The sequence below is a fragment of the Hemiscyllium ocellatum genome, chromosome 4 (assembly GCF_020745735.1).
Source record: "Hemiscyllium ocellatum isolate sHemOce1 chromosome 4, sHemOce1.pat.X.cur, whole genome shotgun sequence".
Lineage (NCBI taxonomy): Eukaryota > Metazoa > Chordata > Chondrichthyes > Orectolobiformes > Hemiscylliidae > Hemiscyllium > Hemiscyllium ocellatum.
Genome location: NC_083404.1, coordinates 123235186 through 123254852, shown reverse-complemented (window position 1 = coordinate 123254852; position 19667 = coordinate 123235186). Strand labels below are relative to the sequence as shown.

At 41.1% G+C, this 19667-nt stretch overlaps 1 protein-coding gene across 3 annotated transcripts in view; it reads right to left on the bottom strand.

Moving 5' to 3' along the window:
- Positions 1 to 19432, bottom strand: part of LOC132815081 (focal adhesion kinase 1) — a 557743-nt gene extending 538311 nt beyond the window's left edge. For 2 of the 3 annotated variants that reach the window (XM_060823816.1, XM_060823815.1), the window contains exon 1: positions 19244 to 19432. The gene's annotated coding sequence lies outside the window, so the exon portion shown is untranslated. Of the gene's footprint in view, positions 1 to 16602; positions 16674 to 19243 lie in introns of those variants that run through there. The other variant, XM_060823817.1, reaches the window with a different exon arrangement.
- Between the last annotated feature and the right edge of the window lie 235 nt (positions 19433 to 19667).

The window sequence follows — 19667 nt, the reverse complement described above, 5'->3', positions numbered from 1 at the left end:
TCCAGAAGGACACTGCCCCAATCCTGTTGAGGTGCAACTCAGTCCTTTAAAATAGTTGCTTTCTGACCCAGAATTGTCCCCAATTCCCAAAGAATTTGAAACCCGCCCTGTTCTCGGCTTCAAACTAAGCATTAAATCTTTCTAGTCTCCCTATTTTTAAATCTGGCTATCCAAAGATAACTCCCCTAAAAATCATACTTTTAACTTCCTAACTAACTCCTGAAAATCTGATCTTCTCCTCAACCGATGCACTCCAGGTATAAGGGAGAGAGTCAGGTCTCCACAAAAGGAAAGGCAGTCAAGCTAATCTTTTGTCAACTGATAGTTGGCCTCCATTTGCCCTTCTCTCTAATTATACAACTAGATTAGAAAACATACTGTGCATTTCCATGTCAGGTATTTTACTGACAGTAGAATTTTAATCCACTGCACTTTACATTGAGTATGATGGAATCTATCAGGAGATCACTGCAGCAGCCTGAAATCATAGTAGTTTTAACTTATCCTGTGATCATGTGGAAGAACATCTCCAAACTACTGTAAGTTTCTCTAAAGGCAACATAGCCATTTACACTGAATTCCTTAAAAACAATACAATACTTTCTATATAATCATCAACATTCTACTTAGTCTTAATTTATAACATGTCCATACTGCAATAATTGTCTGCATAAATGGGTTTAATGTCTCCCAAGAGAAAACTTGCCCAGATTGTTAAGATCAAATAATCAATAAGAACAAGGAAACAAATGAACCATTTTTAATTTCCAATTTGCTGTCAAGGCCAACTACTTACAGAAAAATTCACATTTCAGTCTTGCCTACATATCTGGGTAAAAATAGTCTCTTTACACTTGCACAGCAACCTACAGGAACGAACGCATAGAGTTTCAAATGAGCTCAAAATAGTTTTAAAAATTACTTTAGGACTTCATCTAAAGTTTATTGAATGACAATTATAACTTCGGACACAAACGAGAAATATCATTCTTTTGAAGCAATGCCTAACTGGACAGAAATATTATATTTTCTTTGGGCACTTATACATACAGTTGCAAAGAATTCATATGATCTTAAAATATCAGCATTACAATGAAAAATATTACTTTAAAGGGAACTTGAAGGCCCACAGAAATTAAATCTACCTATTCCTCCATAACCGTATATTTCTAGAAAAGTCACATAATGTACGTCAAAACTTGATCAATTCAATACAAGTAAAACTTGGAAGACAGAACTGTACCATCCATTTTCTCTGATTTTAAAGATTTTTTTTGCAAGATATGAGCATTACTAGCAGATTCAGTACTTGTTGCCCCCTCCTTAAATGATCTTGAACTGAGTGATTTGCCAGACCATTGCAACAGACAGTTAAGAGTCAGCCACATTGGTGTGGATCTGCAATCATGTACACTGTATTGGCCCCTAGTAAACCAGATGGTGTTTTTTATAACCAACAACTGGTGATAGTTTTATGGTTGCCATCACTGGAGATTAGCTTTATATTGCAGATCTACTAATAGAATATTCAAATCAGTGGCCTTGGTGCAAGACCGATGCTCCCAGAACATTAGCCTGGGCCTCTGGATTTAATCCAGTGATAACACCATTATACCACCACCATCGCAAAATCTACATTACGTCTCCCTTATCAATCTATGTTTCCCATTACAGTACTGGCAAGACCAATCACTGCACACCATCGTTGCAGAGTTCAAGTTTCATTTTGTCACTAAGGAGAGCCTGTATTGGCTGGTGGTGGCATTACCACTATTCTAAACAGGATTGACTCAAAACCAAACAGGTCAAAACTAGGCATTCTGGAGTCACCGTGAAACATATAGAATTGTGACTTGCTCACTAGAGCTCAAATTACATGTGGGCAGCAGTTGAATTTACCCAAAAGGCTGAGGAATATTCAGTCACATGAGCAAATAATCTGTGAAAAGTCACCCCCATGTACAGAAATTTAGAAAAGCTACCCTCTAATCATTGGCTGTTTCTTCCATGTTTGCTGATAATTTTTAATGAGTGTATGATCAATAAATACAAGAGATTTAAACAGCCTGTGAACGTAGGGGCAGTGAACAGTTCGGACAGGAAAGTGAACTCCTGTATCTTGTACTTTTCTTTGTTTAGATGTAGGACCCAAATTTCAGATTGGACTACTTCATTTTCTATGTGTAAAAAGTGAGGTTGCAGATGCTGGAGATCAGAGCTGAAAATGTGTTGCTGGTTAAAGCGCAGCAGGTCAGGCAGCATCCAAGGAACAGGAAATTCGATGCTTCGGGCCGGAGCCCTTCATCAGGAATCCTGACCAGCTGTGCTTTAACCAGCAACATATTTTCAGCTACTTCATTTTCTATGCCAAGAAAGAATTCTATCATGTAAAAGTAAAAAAAATGAGGATGATGGAAATCAGAAAAAAAAACTTAGCAGGTCTCGCACAATCTGTGGAGAGAGAACACAGTTAATATTTTGAGGCAAGGTACCATCCTGATGTCATAAATGGAGTCATAGAAACCGTTATCTATTCCGCTTATAATTAAATGCCCTATCACTGTTGTTCTCTCACTCTTTATCACTCCCACTTCATTATCAATCCTTGACTCTTATTGCACTTCTGCCCTTAGGAAATATTTGCCCGAACAGTATCCAAAACTGAAAACCTTTTAGGGAGGAGATGGCCTCAAGGAACATCTGCACTGACTGGGGATTTACTCAGTCTGGCACTCACCGTTCTACTTGTGATTCTTTACTGGAATTGCCACCACTTGACTATAAATATATTACCCAAAAAGGTGTTTGCCTCGTAGATATACCACAGCGACCCCAGCACCGCTCCTCATCCAAAAAAATAAATTTCCAGCTCCTGAAGCTAGAGACGTCTCCTGCATACGTGGTTACCTTGAACACTGTCCCCTATTTTCCACATTACACAAAAGGATCATTCTAGCTGGCCAACCTGCCTTGCTGTGATGTACTCTTAAATTATTGTCTACTTTCTCTAGTTTAAAGAGTATTAAATATATAGCAAGGATCTTTCCTTATTCCTTACGCTTTAACCACTCTCAATCTAAACAGAAGGGGCACGGGCAGCACAGTGGCTCGGTGGTGAGCACTGCTGCCTCACAGCGCCAGGGACCCAGGTTCAATTGCAGCCTTGGGTGACTATCTGTGTGGAGTTTGCACATTCTCCCCCTGTCAGCATGGGTTTCCTTCAGCTGCAGCTTAGGTGAATTGGCCATAGTGCTCAGGAATGTATAGGTTACATGGAGTAGTCAGGGGTAAATGTAGAGTGATACGGTACGGGAATGGGTTTGGGCGGAAACCAAGGGTCGGTGTGGACTAGTTGGGCCGAAGGGTCTGTTTCCACATTATAGGGATTCTATATTTTTTCTATTAGCAGACTAATTTTCACCTTAAAGGCTGAACAACAGAAACATTTAGCTAGCCTAACTTACCAACGCAGTACTCGCCTCACGCTGGCAACCAGTCCAAATTAATATGCTTATGCTTTACTTGCAATATCATTCTAGAGTATTTTAAACTCATTCCTCTTACAGCTTTTCTATTCTTGGTCTTTGGAGGCTAGAGAAAGAAAGGTGAAATAGCATTTTCCTCCCCTTCTCACCAAACTCACTTTTCATCAAACTCTGAGTTACCAATCTGCACCAATGCACCAATGACAGAGCCCTAACCTCTCTTGTTTATCCAAAGGAACTCTGATCACTCTCCTAAAACTCACCGACAAAAGCCGGTTACTGTAATTGGCTGATCTCATTTTACCTGTTGCATTTGCTTGATTTTCTTGATTAATTCTGCCCTCAAGCTGCTAAGAGACTTTAGACTTAAAAGACTAACTTGGGGTTCTTGTGGTGCAATGGTAATGTCTCCCCCTCTGGGCCAGAAGACCAGGGTTCAAGCCCCAAATGCTCCAGCAGCATATAACAACTTTTTTGTAGAAGATTGACCTGTTCAGATGTTAAAATTAATTTTAAGTAAAATGCTAAATCGCTGGCAAGTGGTCCTAGATTTTGCACCCTTTAAAATTTAAAACCTTGCCTTGCACTAATTCAGTCATACAGATCCACATCATAATACCAGAAAACTTAGCAACAGTTAATTTCATAATCACTTGTCTTTCAGGAATACCGAAAAGAAATTTTCCTCTCCTATCAAACAAAATTTTGAATGAGGGAAAGGTCACAGATCTATTACATTAACTCAGAATCCCTACAGTGTGGATACATACCATTTGGCCCAACAAGTCCACAAGCTTAAAAATACGGTGTAGACCATTTAGGACAGAGATGAGGAGAAACTTCTTCACCCAGAGTGTGGCGGCTGTGTGGAATGCTCTGCCCCAGAGGTCAGTGGAGGCCCAGTCTCTAGATTCATTTAAGAAAGAGTTGGATAGAGCTCTCAAAGATAGTGGAATCAAGGGTTATGGAGATAAGGCAGGAAGCGGATACTGATTAGGAATGATCAGCCATGATCTTATTGAATGACGGTGCAGACTCAAAGGGCTGAATGGCCTACTCCTGCACCTGTTGTCTATTGTCTAACACTCCGAAGAGTATCCCACCCAGACCCATTCTCCTATCCTATTACTTTTTTTACATTTTCCCTGACTAATGAACTCAACCTACACATCCCTGAATACTCCAGACAATTAAACATGGCCAATTCAACTAATCAGTTGTGCCAGATCTGCTGAACATTTCTAGCACCTTCCAGTTCCAAAGGTGACTTTGCTAGTAGAAGCAACTGGAGAACTGCTGGCTGCATTGAAACAAAAAAAAACTGCAATTCAACAAAGATGGCCATGAAGAGGAATGACAAGATTTACAAGGATGTTGCCAGGGTTGGAGGATCTGAGCTAGGAGAGGGAGGCCGAATAGGCTGGGGCTGTTTTCCCTGGAGCATTAGAGGCTGAGGGATGACCTTATAGAGGTTTAAAAAATCATGAGCAGTATAAAGTCTTTTCCCTGGAGTGGGGGAGTCCAGAACTAGATGACATAGGTTTAGGGTGAGAAGGGAAAAATTTAAAACGGACCTCAGGGGCAACATTTTCATGCAGAGGGTGGTGCATGTATGTAATGAGCTGCCAGAGGAAGTGGAAGAGGGTGGTACAATTCCAACATTTAAAAGGCTTCTGGATGGGTATATGAATAGGAAGGACAGAGAGATATGGGCCAAGTGCTGACAAATGGGACCTGATTAGCTTAGGATATCTGGTTGGCATGGAGCAGTTGGACTAAAGGGTCTGTTTCTGTGTTGACTCTATAACCATGTCAAAAAGCAATGAAACGTTGAAAACTATTTAGAAACGATAATGCATCTTCATCTCAGTCACACACTATTGTTAACAACTGAACAGAAAAGGTTATGGGTAAGACAAAAATTTGATTGAAAGAATATAAATATGGAATGATAGGTGAATGCAACACCTTCCATTATCTTAAAATGAAAAAGAGCATGGGTACCAACAGAAGCGACAGGGACTGCCATCACAATACCTTAACACATCCAACTTATCTGTTCTGTTAACAATTGAGACAGCTTGTGATTGTAGGCATTTAGCTGTTTTTTTAAAAAAACTGCATTCTTTAATAAGGATATCTTAATTGTAAACTTGCTGAACATAAGACCACAGAAGTATCACAGGATGTGGTTCAATTCATGTGTTCTAGAACCCTGGACTTCTCAAAATGCGTTCATGAGAACTTCTTTCCCTACTTAAAACCAGATTCTTGAATTTTCAAATAATATTCTCTGATTTTAAAGAAAAGATTTATGAAGGATGACAAGAAAGAATGCAGTCATACAAAAGAGTATGACAAAGCAAGTCGAAATGAGAGTTTCATTAATATTCCCACGTTGTTGCCATTTTCAATATAAACACATTAACACGCCAATCTTTTATTTTTACCTCATTAGCCCTCAGTCGATATTCTGGAATTCCCCACCTAACACAAGCATAAGAACACCTCCACCACAAAGACTGCAATTGTTCAAGAATACATTTCACACCATCTTAGAAAGCCACAAAGAGCTACAAGTGGAGCCTTGTCAGCGTCATCCTCATTCTAAGGGCAAACACAAAAAAATGAAAAGAAATGGAACTGCCAGGTCCAAACATCAATGTTAATATATTGGCTGCAAATATTTGACAGAGCCACTATCAGAAAACATTTTCCCCCAAAAAGGAACCCAAATCAGTATCAATTAGATATAAACTTTGTTAGGAGTATTGCATAGATTGAGACACGTGTGCTGTTTTGCACTTTTCTTATGTACTCTCATGTAATTTTTGCTGTCCATGTAGATCTGGAGGAACGCTGTCTCATTTTTTCACTGTGTCAGTTGTATATTGTAGAAGTGACAAATAAAGCTACTCTTGACTCTTCTCACACATTCCCAGTACCGAAGATGACCTTAGTTTCCAAACACTAAGCCCGCTGGTCTGCATATATCCAGTATTTAAGTTGAGACATTCTGCCCTTTTCAGTCATCCATGCTACATTAGCTTCAGTAGTCAGCTTCAATTTTGCACCCCATGAATACAGATTGATTTACTTATTAGCGCCTTATAACTGGACCCAACAGGAAATGTGGGTTGGGGTTGTAAAAACATAAAAGGAGTTTAAGTAGTACGCAGAGCAAAACACACATAGTAAACAAAAAAAAGGGAAAGTCGGTTTCAGGCTAAAAATCATAATATTTGCTTATTCATCAAATAACTGCACTGCGGAGAGGGAATTCTATTTTTGTGAACAATTGGTGTGGGAATGGAAAGCGATAGAAATAAACCTGAAGATGACATCCAAGACCAAAGTACAATGAGAACATGGATCACCACTGACCTAATTTTGGGAACTTTGGATCAGAATGGTTCCTCTAATATTATCCGAACAATTATACCATTAGTAGAAATACCATGCTTGCATATGCAGTTCACAGAGACAAATCAAACCAAGAGTCCACCAAACATTTCAGAACAACAGCTAATTATGGAACAGAAATTTCCAATGTTAGAATAGAAGAACAAGATTACTTAGAGACTATCAAAACACCTCAAGCCAAAATGACCAGTTTCCATCAATTCAGACAGCAATAAAATCAGAAGATCCATTATGTCACATCAGCAATGTGAAAGAAATGCATTGCAACGCATGGAGCAAGCAAGGCGGAAAGGTTCATAAAGAGTTCCAATGAAAACTATAAGTCATGGGTAGGCAAGATTCACAGTGGTACAAGCCTAAACCGCTGATGGAATAAATTCAAGCCTACAGTAATTTACAAAAGTAAAACCATGCAAAATAAAAATCAATTTTTCTGCAGGGTGTTTTGTACATTTCCACGGCACCACTTGGATGGATGAGAATGCAGTCAGGTTGTGGATTAATAATCTCAGAATTCTGTGAACAGCTGGCCCCCTTGAGGATCTGAAACCTGAATACAGGTTGAGGTAACTAGTTGTTGTCAGGAACCACTTAATAGATGCTCTTAATAACTTAGGCAGCAATAAAATGCTTCTCGATGCAAATAACATGACAAAATGGCTTCTCGGCCGCAAAATGACAATTCTGCTAAAGCTGCAAAAAAAATGGCTTTGAATTACAAGTTGCTAATTCTGTATAATTGACTAACCACAGTCTGCTTCAATAGAGATTAGCAGACAATGCTCCCTTTATAGCATAGAAATAACAAGACTAGATAAGACATTACTGGCCATCCTAAGTGACCTTCAGGTGCAAGTGCAAAGGCTCAGTTAGTGAGATAGGGTGACCTGAGTGTTGGAAAACAAAGTTGGTTCCCGGGAAATATCACTGGACCACGCAAGTGTCAAATAAAGCAGTATTGTGTATTGATTGGTAACTATCTGAATGTACTATTCGATCATGGCCTGTACCTTTCTTTAAGAAAAAAGTATTAAAATATCTTTGTTTTAAGACATGTGCACAGCTCCTCCAAGAAACACGGGAGTGTATAACCTCTGTGTCTCTGGACTTTCTGTGTCCACCCGTATGAAAAATAAAAAGAGTGAAGTCTTAAAAGCCAGACCAATTGCAAGTGTTTACTGACCAATCACGGAACTGAGGGACCTTGCTAGGGGGGCAGATCTGGTGCCATGACTCTGATTCGGTATGGACAGATTGTGGACAATGGTGTAAGAGCCTTGAGTCCTCTCTTATGGAGTGTAAAGGAATTGGCCGGCCAGCTGCAAGTATATTCTCAGTTTGGTTTTCCTCACATTCAAGCCGCAGTTGACTCAACCCCCTCTCTGTCTATTGTTGAAGTCCAGCCCAGAAAAGGATCAGTCCTGAAAAGGGAGTCAGGGACTCCCACCAAAAGTCGAGGATCTGTGGATCGGGGATCCAAATAGAGTCAGGGACTCCACTGACAGGTTGGGGACCTGAATAAGGAAGTACTTCAAATGAGTCGGGTACTCAGATTCGTCAAATTGGTGTTATCTAAATTGATTTCCTAATATGGAAGTACGATGACACATTATAACAAGACTGCTGAGGGTTTTGGAAAGTTGAGAAGGGTTTGCAGAAATCGTTAGTTTTGTTGCTCGTCGTTGGGTTGTTGAATAGTAAACGTCTTAAGTCGGGATTATAAAAGGAAGGTTGTTTTAAGATGAACAATAATATAGACAAGACAGAAGATCAGTCTTCATTGGTGAAACTATTTGAAAAGTATCTGGAAAAGTCTGAAAGCCTGCGAAAACTTTCTGGCTCTTCACATAAGACATTGGGTGATGAACAGTAGCCATTGGGCGGCCCTAAAAGTGCTCAATTGGTTAAATCAGTCCAGCAATTGACTTGGTGACAAAACCTGGGCTCAAACAAAAGAATTGATTGGACTGTGGCAGCAATTTTGTTGTGAAAGCCACAAAGAATCAGTTTTGCATTCATGGCAAGATACTGTCACCAAATTGGGAATGGAATTAACTAATGATGGTAACATGAAATCTATTGAGGTTCTCAAAAATGAATGTGCTCGAGTCAAAAGTCAACGAAACAAAAAGTCACCGGTGACTAATAAACAAAAAGAACTGTGCAGTACGATGGTTGGCGATTATTGGTGTTCCTATCTGCACCTTGCACCGCCACTGCCTCCCCCACCCGCACCTAACCTGCCAGCAAATCTTAATGCACGCCTGGTTATTCCGGTCCCAGCCATATCGATAAGTCAAGCACCCCCTGCCCTAACCCCAGAGTTCCTCTTCTGAGATGAACTACCTGCTCCAGGCATGTTCGCCATGAGAGAACTGCTGAATTCACAGGCTGGCGCTCCTGGTTTTACTGGCCACGGAAGCCCCATGAAATTATGTCCATTCTCCGTAATGCTCCGGACCGCCACAAGGTTCCTCAATGATTTAGTTGTGGTGTTTAGGAAATCAACAAAGTTTATGATGACACTGCCCAGGACCAATGGGCCCTTATTCAAAAGATCCTTACCCACAATGAATCTGCCACTTTCACTGAATGCATTGGTTGGAACGATTTTGCTGCCCTCGTTAATGCTGTGGCTCAGGATCAGCAGCGACAGGATGATATCCTTGCTGCTGCATCTGCCATACTGGCAAAACCTATTGGCCTTACCGGATCCTTGAATTTCACCCTACAAGTAAGGAGTCTGCTGAAGACTTTCTTGAATGCTTCTGAGAATATTATGAGTCCTATTCTGGGGATCGAGCTTTGAATTTCCGTGTTGCCAATGCTAAATATAATTCTAGGTTACTGAACTGTCTGCCGCCCTCAGTCACCACAAATAACCTGGACTGAGTCGACGCTAACCCCAATCAACTCCATCGTTCCGTTAAGGCTCCGTGGAAACATCAGATGGATGACAAGGTGCCAACCGTGTAAAGTCAGAATTTGTTGTCCAGGAAGAGACTTCTCAACAATTACCTATGTGTTGCAGGAGCATTCCTTCCCCTTTCGAGGCCACGGTCGTGGACGTGGCCGGGGTTGTCCCTCCCAGACAACTCCCTCAGAGCTGTTTCAATTGTAGCAACCCATATCACTGGATTCTGACTGCCCGATCCAAGACTTCTTTGTTTCTGGCCACCCTTTTCATTGGGCTTCTAATTGCCCAATGGGGCAACAGGGGGAACCAAGGAAGTGGATATGGAAATTACCCTCAGGACCCTTATGACAACAGGGGGAAACTCACTAATAATAATCTCTCATGCAAGCGAGAGGCAGAGGACGACTCACTAATTTTTCGCAAAATAACCCCTTTTCCCAATGACGAAGTAACTTTCCTTTGAAGTCTGTGTTTTACAAGAAGGAACCTACAGTCTTACTTAAAGTTGAAAAGAGATGGTATCCCTCAATGACTAACACAGGAGCCTCAATGTCCTCAGTGAAATCTAACATGAACCTTCCAATCTCTAAGAAGACCCAAAGATTATCTGGCTTTTAAGGAGAAACCTACCATTATCCAGATCCTGTCTATTTCCAAGGCTATTTTCTGGACCACCACTTTGTGATTACTACCACATTATCCTGCAATCTAATGGGATGAGATCTGCCATGCGCCTTTCAAGTCAAACTGACCTGTTCCCCTGATGGTGTCCCACTTAATTCTGACTCAGTTGAGCGCCAACTGTACGTGTCCACTAAACCCCAATGGTGGTCACTTGACCTTGACCCCCAAAGTTCTGGGAGTCATGTCACCCTTGCTTACAATCAATCCCAAGACCACAAATCCCTTGAAGATTTTTTTCAGGGATTTAATTGGCACTGAATGGACTGTACAGATCCTGGCTCGGGTCACCGGGCTGGAGGGTGAAGCAGATTATGCTCAAATACCTGCTCACCTATAGAAAGAGGCACTTACCTCAGCTCCTCACATCACCTGGAAGGTCAATCAGCCTCATCATGCTAAACACGTCGGCCCTTTGGTCCACCATGCAATCACCAGGGCTGATCCACACTGCTATCATCTGCAAACACTCCAAGGAGGTATGACTATCCTCTAGTATCCAACCCTACCTCTCTCAGTATCACATTCCTGCACCATGAAAGTCAGGAGGTCCTTGATTTAGTCCATCCTGATGTATGGGCTGAAACATCCTTCCATGTTGGATTTACATAATGTGAACCCTCTCAGATCACTCTAAAACCAAATGTTACTCTCCCATCCATCCATCAATATCTACTGAAACAACAAGTGAGACCTAGCCTCACTGCTCTAATTGATTACTTTCTCTGCCAAGGCATCCTGGCCCCTTGCCAATCACCCTGTAACACACCAATTATGGCTGTCCCAAAACCTGGCAAGCCAAACCAGTACAGACTGGTTCAAGACTCAAGAGCTAATCAACGCTATTGTACAGCCTCTTTATGCTCTGGTCCCGAATCCAGCTCATATTCTAGTCTCGGTCCCATCAGATGCTAAAGATTTTCCTTGTTGACCTGCAACATGCTTTTTTGTTTCTCTCTGCCTCTTTATGAAGACAGTCAGTACCTACTTACCTTTACTTTTAATGGCCACTAGTTGACATGGACTTGACTACCTCAAGGTTTCATACATTCTCTAATACCTTACAGAAACAATAGCAGTCTCTCAACCTCACAGGTGGGTCTGCACTGGTCAAATACATAGATGACCTCCTTGTTGCCAGTTTAGATGAAGAATCTAACTGCTCTGATGTCATCCTCCTCCTCAACTATCTGAAACACCTGGGTTATATTGTCTCTCCAAAAAAAGGTCTTAAATCGCACAGCGTCAGGTAAAGTTTCTAATTTTCATCCTGTCAGCTGACTCACGCTCTCTTGAACAGAGCCGGATTCACTCCTATTGTCAACTTCCCAGTCCCAACAACTGCAAAGCAGGTACGCCAGTGGCTGGGCATGGTCAACTTCTGCTGATAATGGATCCTTAAAGCTGCCTATCTTGTTATGGTGTTGACTCTTTTTACTTCCTACAAAGGTACCTTCAAGCTCTCCTCAGGTGCTATGGCTCAGTTAGTGAGATAAAGGTGGCCTAAGTGTTGGAAAACAAAGTTGGTTCCCAGGAAATATCACTGGACCAAGTAACTGTGAAATAAAGCAGTATTGTGTATTGATTGGTAACTGTCTGAAAGTACTGTGCGATCATGGTCTGTACGTTTCTTTAAGAAAAATATAAAAATGTCTTTGTTTTAAGCCACATGCACAGCTCCTCCGAGGAACATGGACGTGTATAACCTCTGTGTTCCGGCCATGAAAAATAAAGAGTAAAGTCTTAAAAGCCAGACCGATTGCAAGTATTTACTGACCAATCGTGGAACTGAGAGACCCTGCCAGGGGTTCACCCTTATTTAAGGCATTAGAAATGGTCTAGAAAGTTCATTAGGTTGATTTTCTTAAGAGATGGGATTGAGTAGGTTGGGGTCTTATTCACAGGAATTTAGAAAAATCAAAAGGAGACCTTATGGAAAATGGAGTTTTTTTAGGGGCTTGGCAGGGTAGAAGTAGAGATAGAGAGGTTGCTTTACTTTGTGGAAAAGTCTAAGACAGAGGGCATAATCTCAGAGTAAACGGTCATCCAGTTAAAACAGATAGGAGGAGGAAATCTTCTCTCAAGAGTAGAGAATCAGTAGAATTATTTCCTGCAGAAAGTGGCTGAGTCATTAAGTATATTCAAGGCTGAGATGGACAAATCTTCGCCAGTAAGGAATCAAGTGTTATGGAAATAAGCAGGAAAATTAAGTCGACAAACATCAGATCGGTAATGACTTCATTGAGTGGCAGAGCAGACTTGTTGAGCCAAATGGCTGACTTCTGCTCCTATATCTTATGGTCTACGTAGGCATTTTGGTATCCTATGCAAAGCATGCAGTTTATTATTGTTCAGATTCCATTAAACTATTGCAAACAAGAGATAGTTGCAAATAAATATCAAAACTGCAATACTGCTGGTGGGGCTAATAGGTGTAGTGTAACCTTTAGACCTGAACAAACCATTCTAGCCTCATCTCTCCTTTGAGCAGAATAGATGGATAGTTGGTGGAGAACAAATTTTCACCAAGTGTGGAATTGTGTGTGCTGCCAACATGATATTTAATTTGATTATCAACCAATCACAGGATGCTATTAGTCCACAAGTGTCATTAGATTATTAAACAAATACAGAAGATCCAATTCAATGAAGACAAATATAATTTGTTGTGGGATAAGTTTATGAAACTGAAAGTGCCAGATCTGATCCAGGGGAGGATCCTTATGGTGATGACAAAGGTGAAGTGACTCAGAATGAATCTGAGGAGTTCGATGCCAAAGACAACTAATTTGATAGGTTTTAAAATACTTATGTGGTAGTTAAATGTATCTTTGTAGAATTAATATTCAGTAAGTTGTACCACAATAAATTATGAACTACATATTTTTTATTAAACACATTTCAAAGTGATCACCACCCATATCAACACTGGTAGTTCACATCATATATTTAGCATTTAAAATCATGGAGTCTTCAAAAGTCCTAAATGCCACGATCCATTGTACAAACCTTGGGCATGAACACCAATACTTTATACACAAGTTTAAAAACAGTAATTATTGTTAAAATTTGTTGTGGTTCTGCTCGCCGAGCTGGAAGTTTTTGCTGCAAACGTTTCGTTCCCTGGCTAGGGAACATCATCAGTGCGGTGGGAGCCTCGTGTGAAGCGCTGCTTTGATGTTTCTTCCGGTATTTATAGTGGTTTGTTCTTGCCGCTTCCGGGTGTCAGTTTCAGCTGCAGTGATTTGTATCTGGGGTCCAGGTCGATGTGTCTGTTGATGGATGTTCTTGCCGTTTCCGGGTGTCAGTTTCAGCTGTAGTGGTTTGTATATGGTGTCCAGGTCAATGTGTCTATTGATGGAGTTTGGGGATGAATGCCATGCTTCTCGGAATTCTCTGGCTGTTCTCTGTCTGGCCTGTCCTATGATAGTGGTGTTTTCCCAGTTAAATTCATGTTGCTGGTTGTCTGAGTGTATGGCTACTAGAGATAGCTGGTCGTGTCGTTTTGTGGCTAGCTGATGTTCGTGGATGCGGGTTGTTAGCTGTCTTCCTGTTTGTCCTATATAGTGTTTTGTGCAGTCCTTGCATGGTATTTTGTAAACTACGTTAGTTTGGCTCATGCTGGGTATTGGGTCCTTTGTTCTAGTGAGTTGTTGTCTGAGCGTGGATGTTGGCTTGTGTGCTGTTACGAGTCCTAAGGGTCGCAGTAGTCTGGCTGTCAGTTCTGAGACACTCCTGACGTATGGTAGGGTGGCTAGTCCTTTTGGTTGTGGCATGTCCTCGTTCCGTGACAGGGAACGAAACGTTTGCAGCAAAAACTTCCAGCTCGGCGAGCAGAACCACAACAACGGATACCCGAGCTACAAATCTTCAATCAGATGTTAAAATTTGGTTTTGAAAAATTAATAGAACAAAGTTAATTATTAAATTTTAATTTATTCAGTGACTGGCTTGTGATGTCATTATCATCCATGTTGCAACAAATAACTGGAGGAAATACTTGCAAACTTAGGGACTCATTTACAGATTTATTTTCTTTTTATTCACTCTTGGGATACAGGTGTCGCTGACTGGACCTGTATTTATAGCCTGACTGCAGTAGACCTTCAGAAGATGGCTGCAAATGTGTTGCTGGTCAAAGCACAGCAGGTTAGGCAGCATCTCAGGAATAGAGAATTCGACGTTTCGAGCATAAGCCCTTCAACATATTCCTGATGAAGGGCTTATGCTCGAAACGTCGAATTCTCTATTCCTGAGATGCTGCCTAACCTGCTGTGCTTTGACCAGCAACACATTTGCAGCTGTGATCTCCAGCATCTGCAGACCTCATTTTTTACTCTTCAGAAGATGGCTGCAAGCTGCTTTTTTGGCATTGTCCTTGTGCTATAAGTAGATTCACAATGCCATTTGGGAGGGAATTCCAGGATTTTAATCCATTGACAGTGAATGAATAGCAATATATTTCAGAATCAGGCTGGTGAATCCCTTAGAGAAGAACTTTCATGCATATATCTACTACCCACGTCTTTGTAAATGTAATTATTTGTAGGTTTGCTTCAAGATCTTTGGTGAATTTCTGCAGTGCATCTTGTAGATAATACACATTAGTGCTACTGCACATCAGTGGTTGAGTGACTGAATGTTCGTTGATGCAGTGCCTATCAAGCAGGCTCCTTATCCTTGATGATGTCAAGGTTCTTGTAGGTTATTGGAGCTGCTTCATCCAGCTAAGTTAGTAGTTTTCCATTGCACCCCTGACTTGTGCCTTGTAGATGGTGGTCTGGCTTTTGGGAGTCAGGACACGAGTTACATACTTCAGCGTTCCTAGCCTCTGACCTGCTCTCATAGTCACTGTACTTCTATGGCAAGTCCACTTGAACTCCTTGTCAACGGAACCCTCAGGATGTTGAGAGTGGGGGGGGTTCAGTTATGGTAAGGTCACTGAATAGCAAGGTGCAGCTGTTAGATTGTATTTTATTGGAGATGATCATTGCCTGGCATTTGTGCAGCATGCATACTATTTGCCACTTTTTGGATCAACCCTAGATATTGTCCTTATCTTGTTACATTTGGGCATGAACTAGGCAGCATGAGAAGAGTCCTGAATGGTGCTGAACATTGGGCACTTTTTGACAAACATCCCTATTTCTGATCTTACAAATGGAGGAAAAGTCATTGATAAAGCAGCTGATGATGGATGGGATTAGGTCACTACCTTGAGGAAATCCTGCAGAGATTTCCTGGATCTAAGATGACTAACCTCCAACAACCACAACCATCATCCTACGTGTCAGGTTTAACTCCAACCATCAGTGAATTGTTACTGAGCAAGTGCTGCTTAATAAATTTGAGATAGTTTTTTTCGTTAAGTGTTATGGGTTATAGGTCATAGGTCATTATTAGAGTGGTGCTGGAAAAGCACAGCAGGTCAGACAGCATCTGAGGAGCAGGAAAATCCATGTTTCAGGCAAAAGCCCTTCATCAGGAATTCCTGTTATAGGGTATGGGTCAAATGTAGGTATATGGCATTAGGCCACAAATCAGTCATGATCTTACTGAATGGCAGAACAGGCTCATGGGGCTGAATGGTTTACTCCTGCTCCAGTGTTCCTATAACAGTGTTGATGATACCTTCAATCACTTTACTGATGGATTGAGAGTAGACTGATGGCACATTAGTATTGTCATTGTACTGAAACACCTTGGCGAGGAGTTCTGGAGCACAAGTCTTCAGGACTATTGCCGAAATGCTATCAGGGCCAGTAGCCTTTGCAGTATCCAATGCCTACAACTGTTCCTTGATAACATGTGAAATGAATCGAATATGCTGAGGAAAGGCATCTATGATGCTGGGGTCTTCTGGAATAGGCAGAGATGCATCATCCACTCAGCATCCCTGGCTGAAGATTATTGCAAATGCTTTTGTCTTATCTTTTGCATCGATAATCAATGATCTAAGAAGCCATTTGTTAAAATCTTTGCATTTTTATACTTTAAAAAATGTTGAAAAGGTACATTTTCTACTTCAATTAACTGGTTACTTCAATGACTACTCTTCAGTCATAAAAGTCAGAGTTATACACCATGAAAACTGACCTTTCAGTCCAACTCTTCTGCACAAACCAAATATTCCATCTCCACCACTTCGTCAGGCAGCTTGTTCCAGACACACATCATCCTCTGCAAGAAAGAGTTGCCTCATATCCATTTTAAATTTTTCCATTTTCACCTTAAAGGTATGTGCTCTAGTTTTGGACTCCCCACCTGAGGGAAAAGACATTTGACCATTCATGCTATCATACCCCTCAAATTCATAAACTTCTACAAGATTACCTATCAGGCTCTGACACTCCAGGGGGGGGATTAAAAAGCCCTAGTCTATTCAGCCTCCTCCTCTAGGTCTAACACTCCAGATCCAGCAACACCTTTGTAAACCTTCAAATTTAACAATACCCTTCTGATAGAAGGGTGACAAGAACTGAAAGCAGTATTCCAAAAGTGGCATCACCAATATCCTGTACAGTTGCAACATGACATTGTAACTCCTATACTCAATATTCTGACCAATGAAGGCAAGCGCACCAACCAACTTCTTCACCAACCTATCTGCAACTCCACTTTCAAGGATCTATGCGTCTACATCCCGAAGTCTCTTTGTTTGGCAACATTCCCCAGGCACCCAACCAAGAACTGTCTTGCCCTAGTTTGTCTTACCAAAATGCAACATCTCACATTTAAATTCTAAATTAATCTCCATCTGCCACTCCTCAACCCACTGGCCCATCTGATCAAGGTCCCATTGTACTCTGACATAACTTTCTTCACTGTCCGTTACACCACTAATTTTGGTGCCACTTGCAAACATACTAACCATACCTAACATATTCACATCCAAATCATTTAGTTGCAATTCCCTGAGTGTCACCTTCAAGATCATTGTTCTACCTGAGCTAATTAAAATCAAAACAAAAAACTGTCTAGATTGCCAGTTGATCACTGTTTTATTTTAATGAAATAAAAATGTAGAAGGAAAAAATGCAAACAGGTTTTACTAAGTGCATTCTTTCACAAGGAATAGTGTCTTTCCAAAACAGTTTGATGTACAATTGCCAGATTCCAGTTATGGATTTGTCTTAGTCCTTGACAATAATTAAATCAGACAGCTACTCAATACAATGTTTTCATGTCAGACTTAGTCATTCATCAATATCTATTTCCTCTAGATACCAATGGCTTTACACCATTTGAGTCTCATTTCTAAGATCTAACAAAGTGCTCATTTTGGATAAGTTGTTTCATATAAAATTTGTATGACTTAAATTGAGATTGATATTTCTACATCCTGAAAGGATCAATTTTTGTTAAAAAAAATTGATAGTTTGAAGCCATGGTATACTTTTATATACATTGATATAGAGCTCAGAAATAAAACTTTGAATAGATTTCTGGCTTCCTTTTTCAAACTAAAAAAAAGTTAAGAGCACTTCTCAAAGCCACACACTCATCCAGACAAACTTAACTGGTTAAATGCTGTTATATATTCAATACTAATGGCAAAAGACAGATATAAAGACCAAAGCCTTTTAATTAACTATTCGTGCACCAAGACCATATGTGGAGCCATTAAACCTTTTCACAAAAAACTTAATGGCCTCAAACAGTTGTTTAATAGAAATCAACAACATTACAAAAACTGTCCAATTCAAAGTGATAAATGACAAACGAATATTGTCACTGTAATAAATATTAGATTATTTCACACTTAATCTTTCATGTGGCCCACATATTTAGTGTCAACATTCTGCAGCATACTAACACTTGGCAGAAGGCCAAACTGCTGCACAGATGGCAAATTGAAGTAACAGATATTCATTTCGAACAAGTTGAAAATAAATTGTCGAAAAGTCAAATAAAAAACACTGATTCAGGTGTGTACCACTGCATCAGTGGATTGAGTTAGGGGTGTTTGTTGAAAGCTGGGTAAGAATGTTCACATACTTCGAAAGGGAGCTACAATGAAACGCAGTTCAGCACATTATTTAAAAACATAGTACTGCACTAAGAGCAAGGAAAATAACAAAACCCTCGAAATAAAACCGGGTGGGGGAGATAGACAGCCGCAACTCTCTTCTGTATACAGTACCTTGCTGACTAAAACAGTGTACACAACGAAATGAAGCTACATATACACACAGGCATTTCATTGACTGCAGCCTTTGCAACTGCAGTCAAGTGCATCAACGAGACGTTAACTCTCACACAGTAATATATAACCCAGGCCCGAATACACTAATACTTCAAAACCGGGCCAGAATACACTAACACTCCAAAGAAAGGTACACCTCTGCTGATTCCCTTCTTGCCCACGTCCGAAATAAACTGCGGCCAAGGAGAGAAAAGGAAAGAACACAAAACTCCAAGGTTTACATCGGCCGTGCTTTGGTTACATGTAAGAATAGAAACAAAAAAAAATGTGTAAAGAAAATTAGTCCTTTCCCCCTTCTCCTCTCCACTCCTTTCTGAAGGGCCGGACAGAGACGAAAACAAGGACTGCGGGGAGACAGTCGGCGCCACTCTCCATCCTCGCCTCTGAAACTTCAACACTCGCAGCAGGATCGACCGTCAGCTATCAAATATCTCCACTCCCAACAAACGTGGAGTCAGACTGGGAGGGGAGAAAATATGTATAAAACATGCATTTCTTTATTCTTCCCAAAAATACAGTAACACTACCTACTTTCTGTTGAGTTGAGTGGAGGAAAAAAATCCGTTGCTCCTTAAAAGCCGTTAGACGAATCGTTTTCCCATACACAAAGCCAATTTTGATTTTGGGGAGGTGGCGTCTCTTAAGGGGGGGGGAGGGAATCGGGAATGGGAAGGTTTAGATTGCGTCCGCGTTTGTTGGCGAGCTGCTGCCTGACAGACAGACAGTGCAAAGGAACAGCAGGGGGACCTCCCAGCAGCAGCAACAGTCACTCCCTCCTCCTCGCGCCTCCCGCCTCTGCCTCTCTCCCGTCCCAACGGTTGCGGCTATCCGCACTGGCCGCTGGGAGAAATTGTCAGCATCCCAAGATGGCGCCTGGAAAGCGAGGAGGGGGAGAGAGAGCGAGATAGTCCTCAGCACCGTGCCCCCCCCCCCGCCGCGGTATTTACTCACTGTT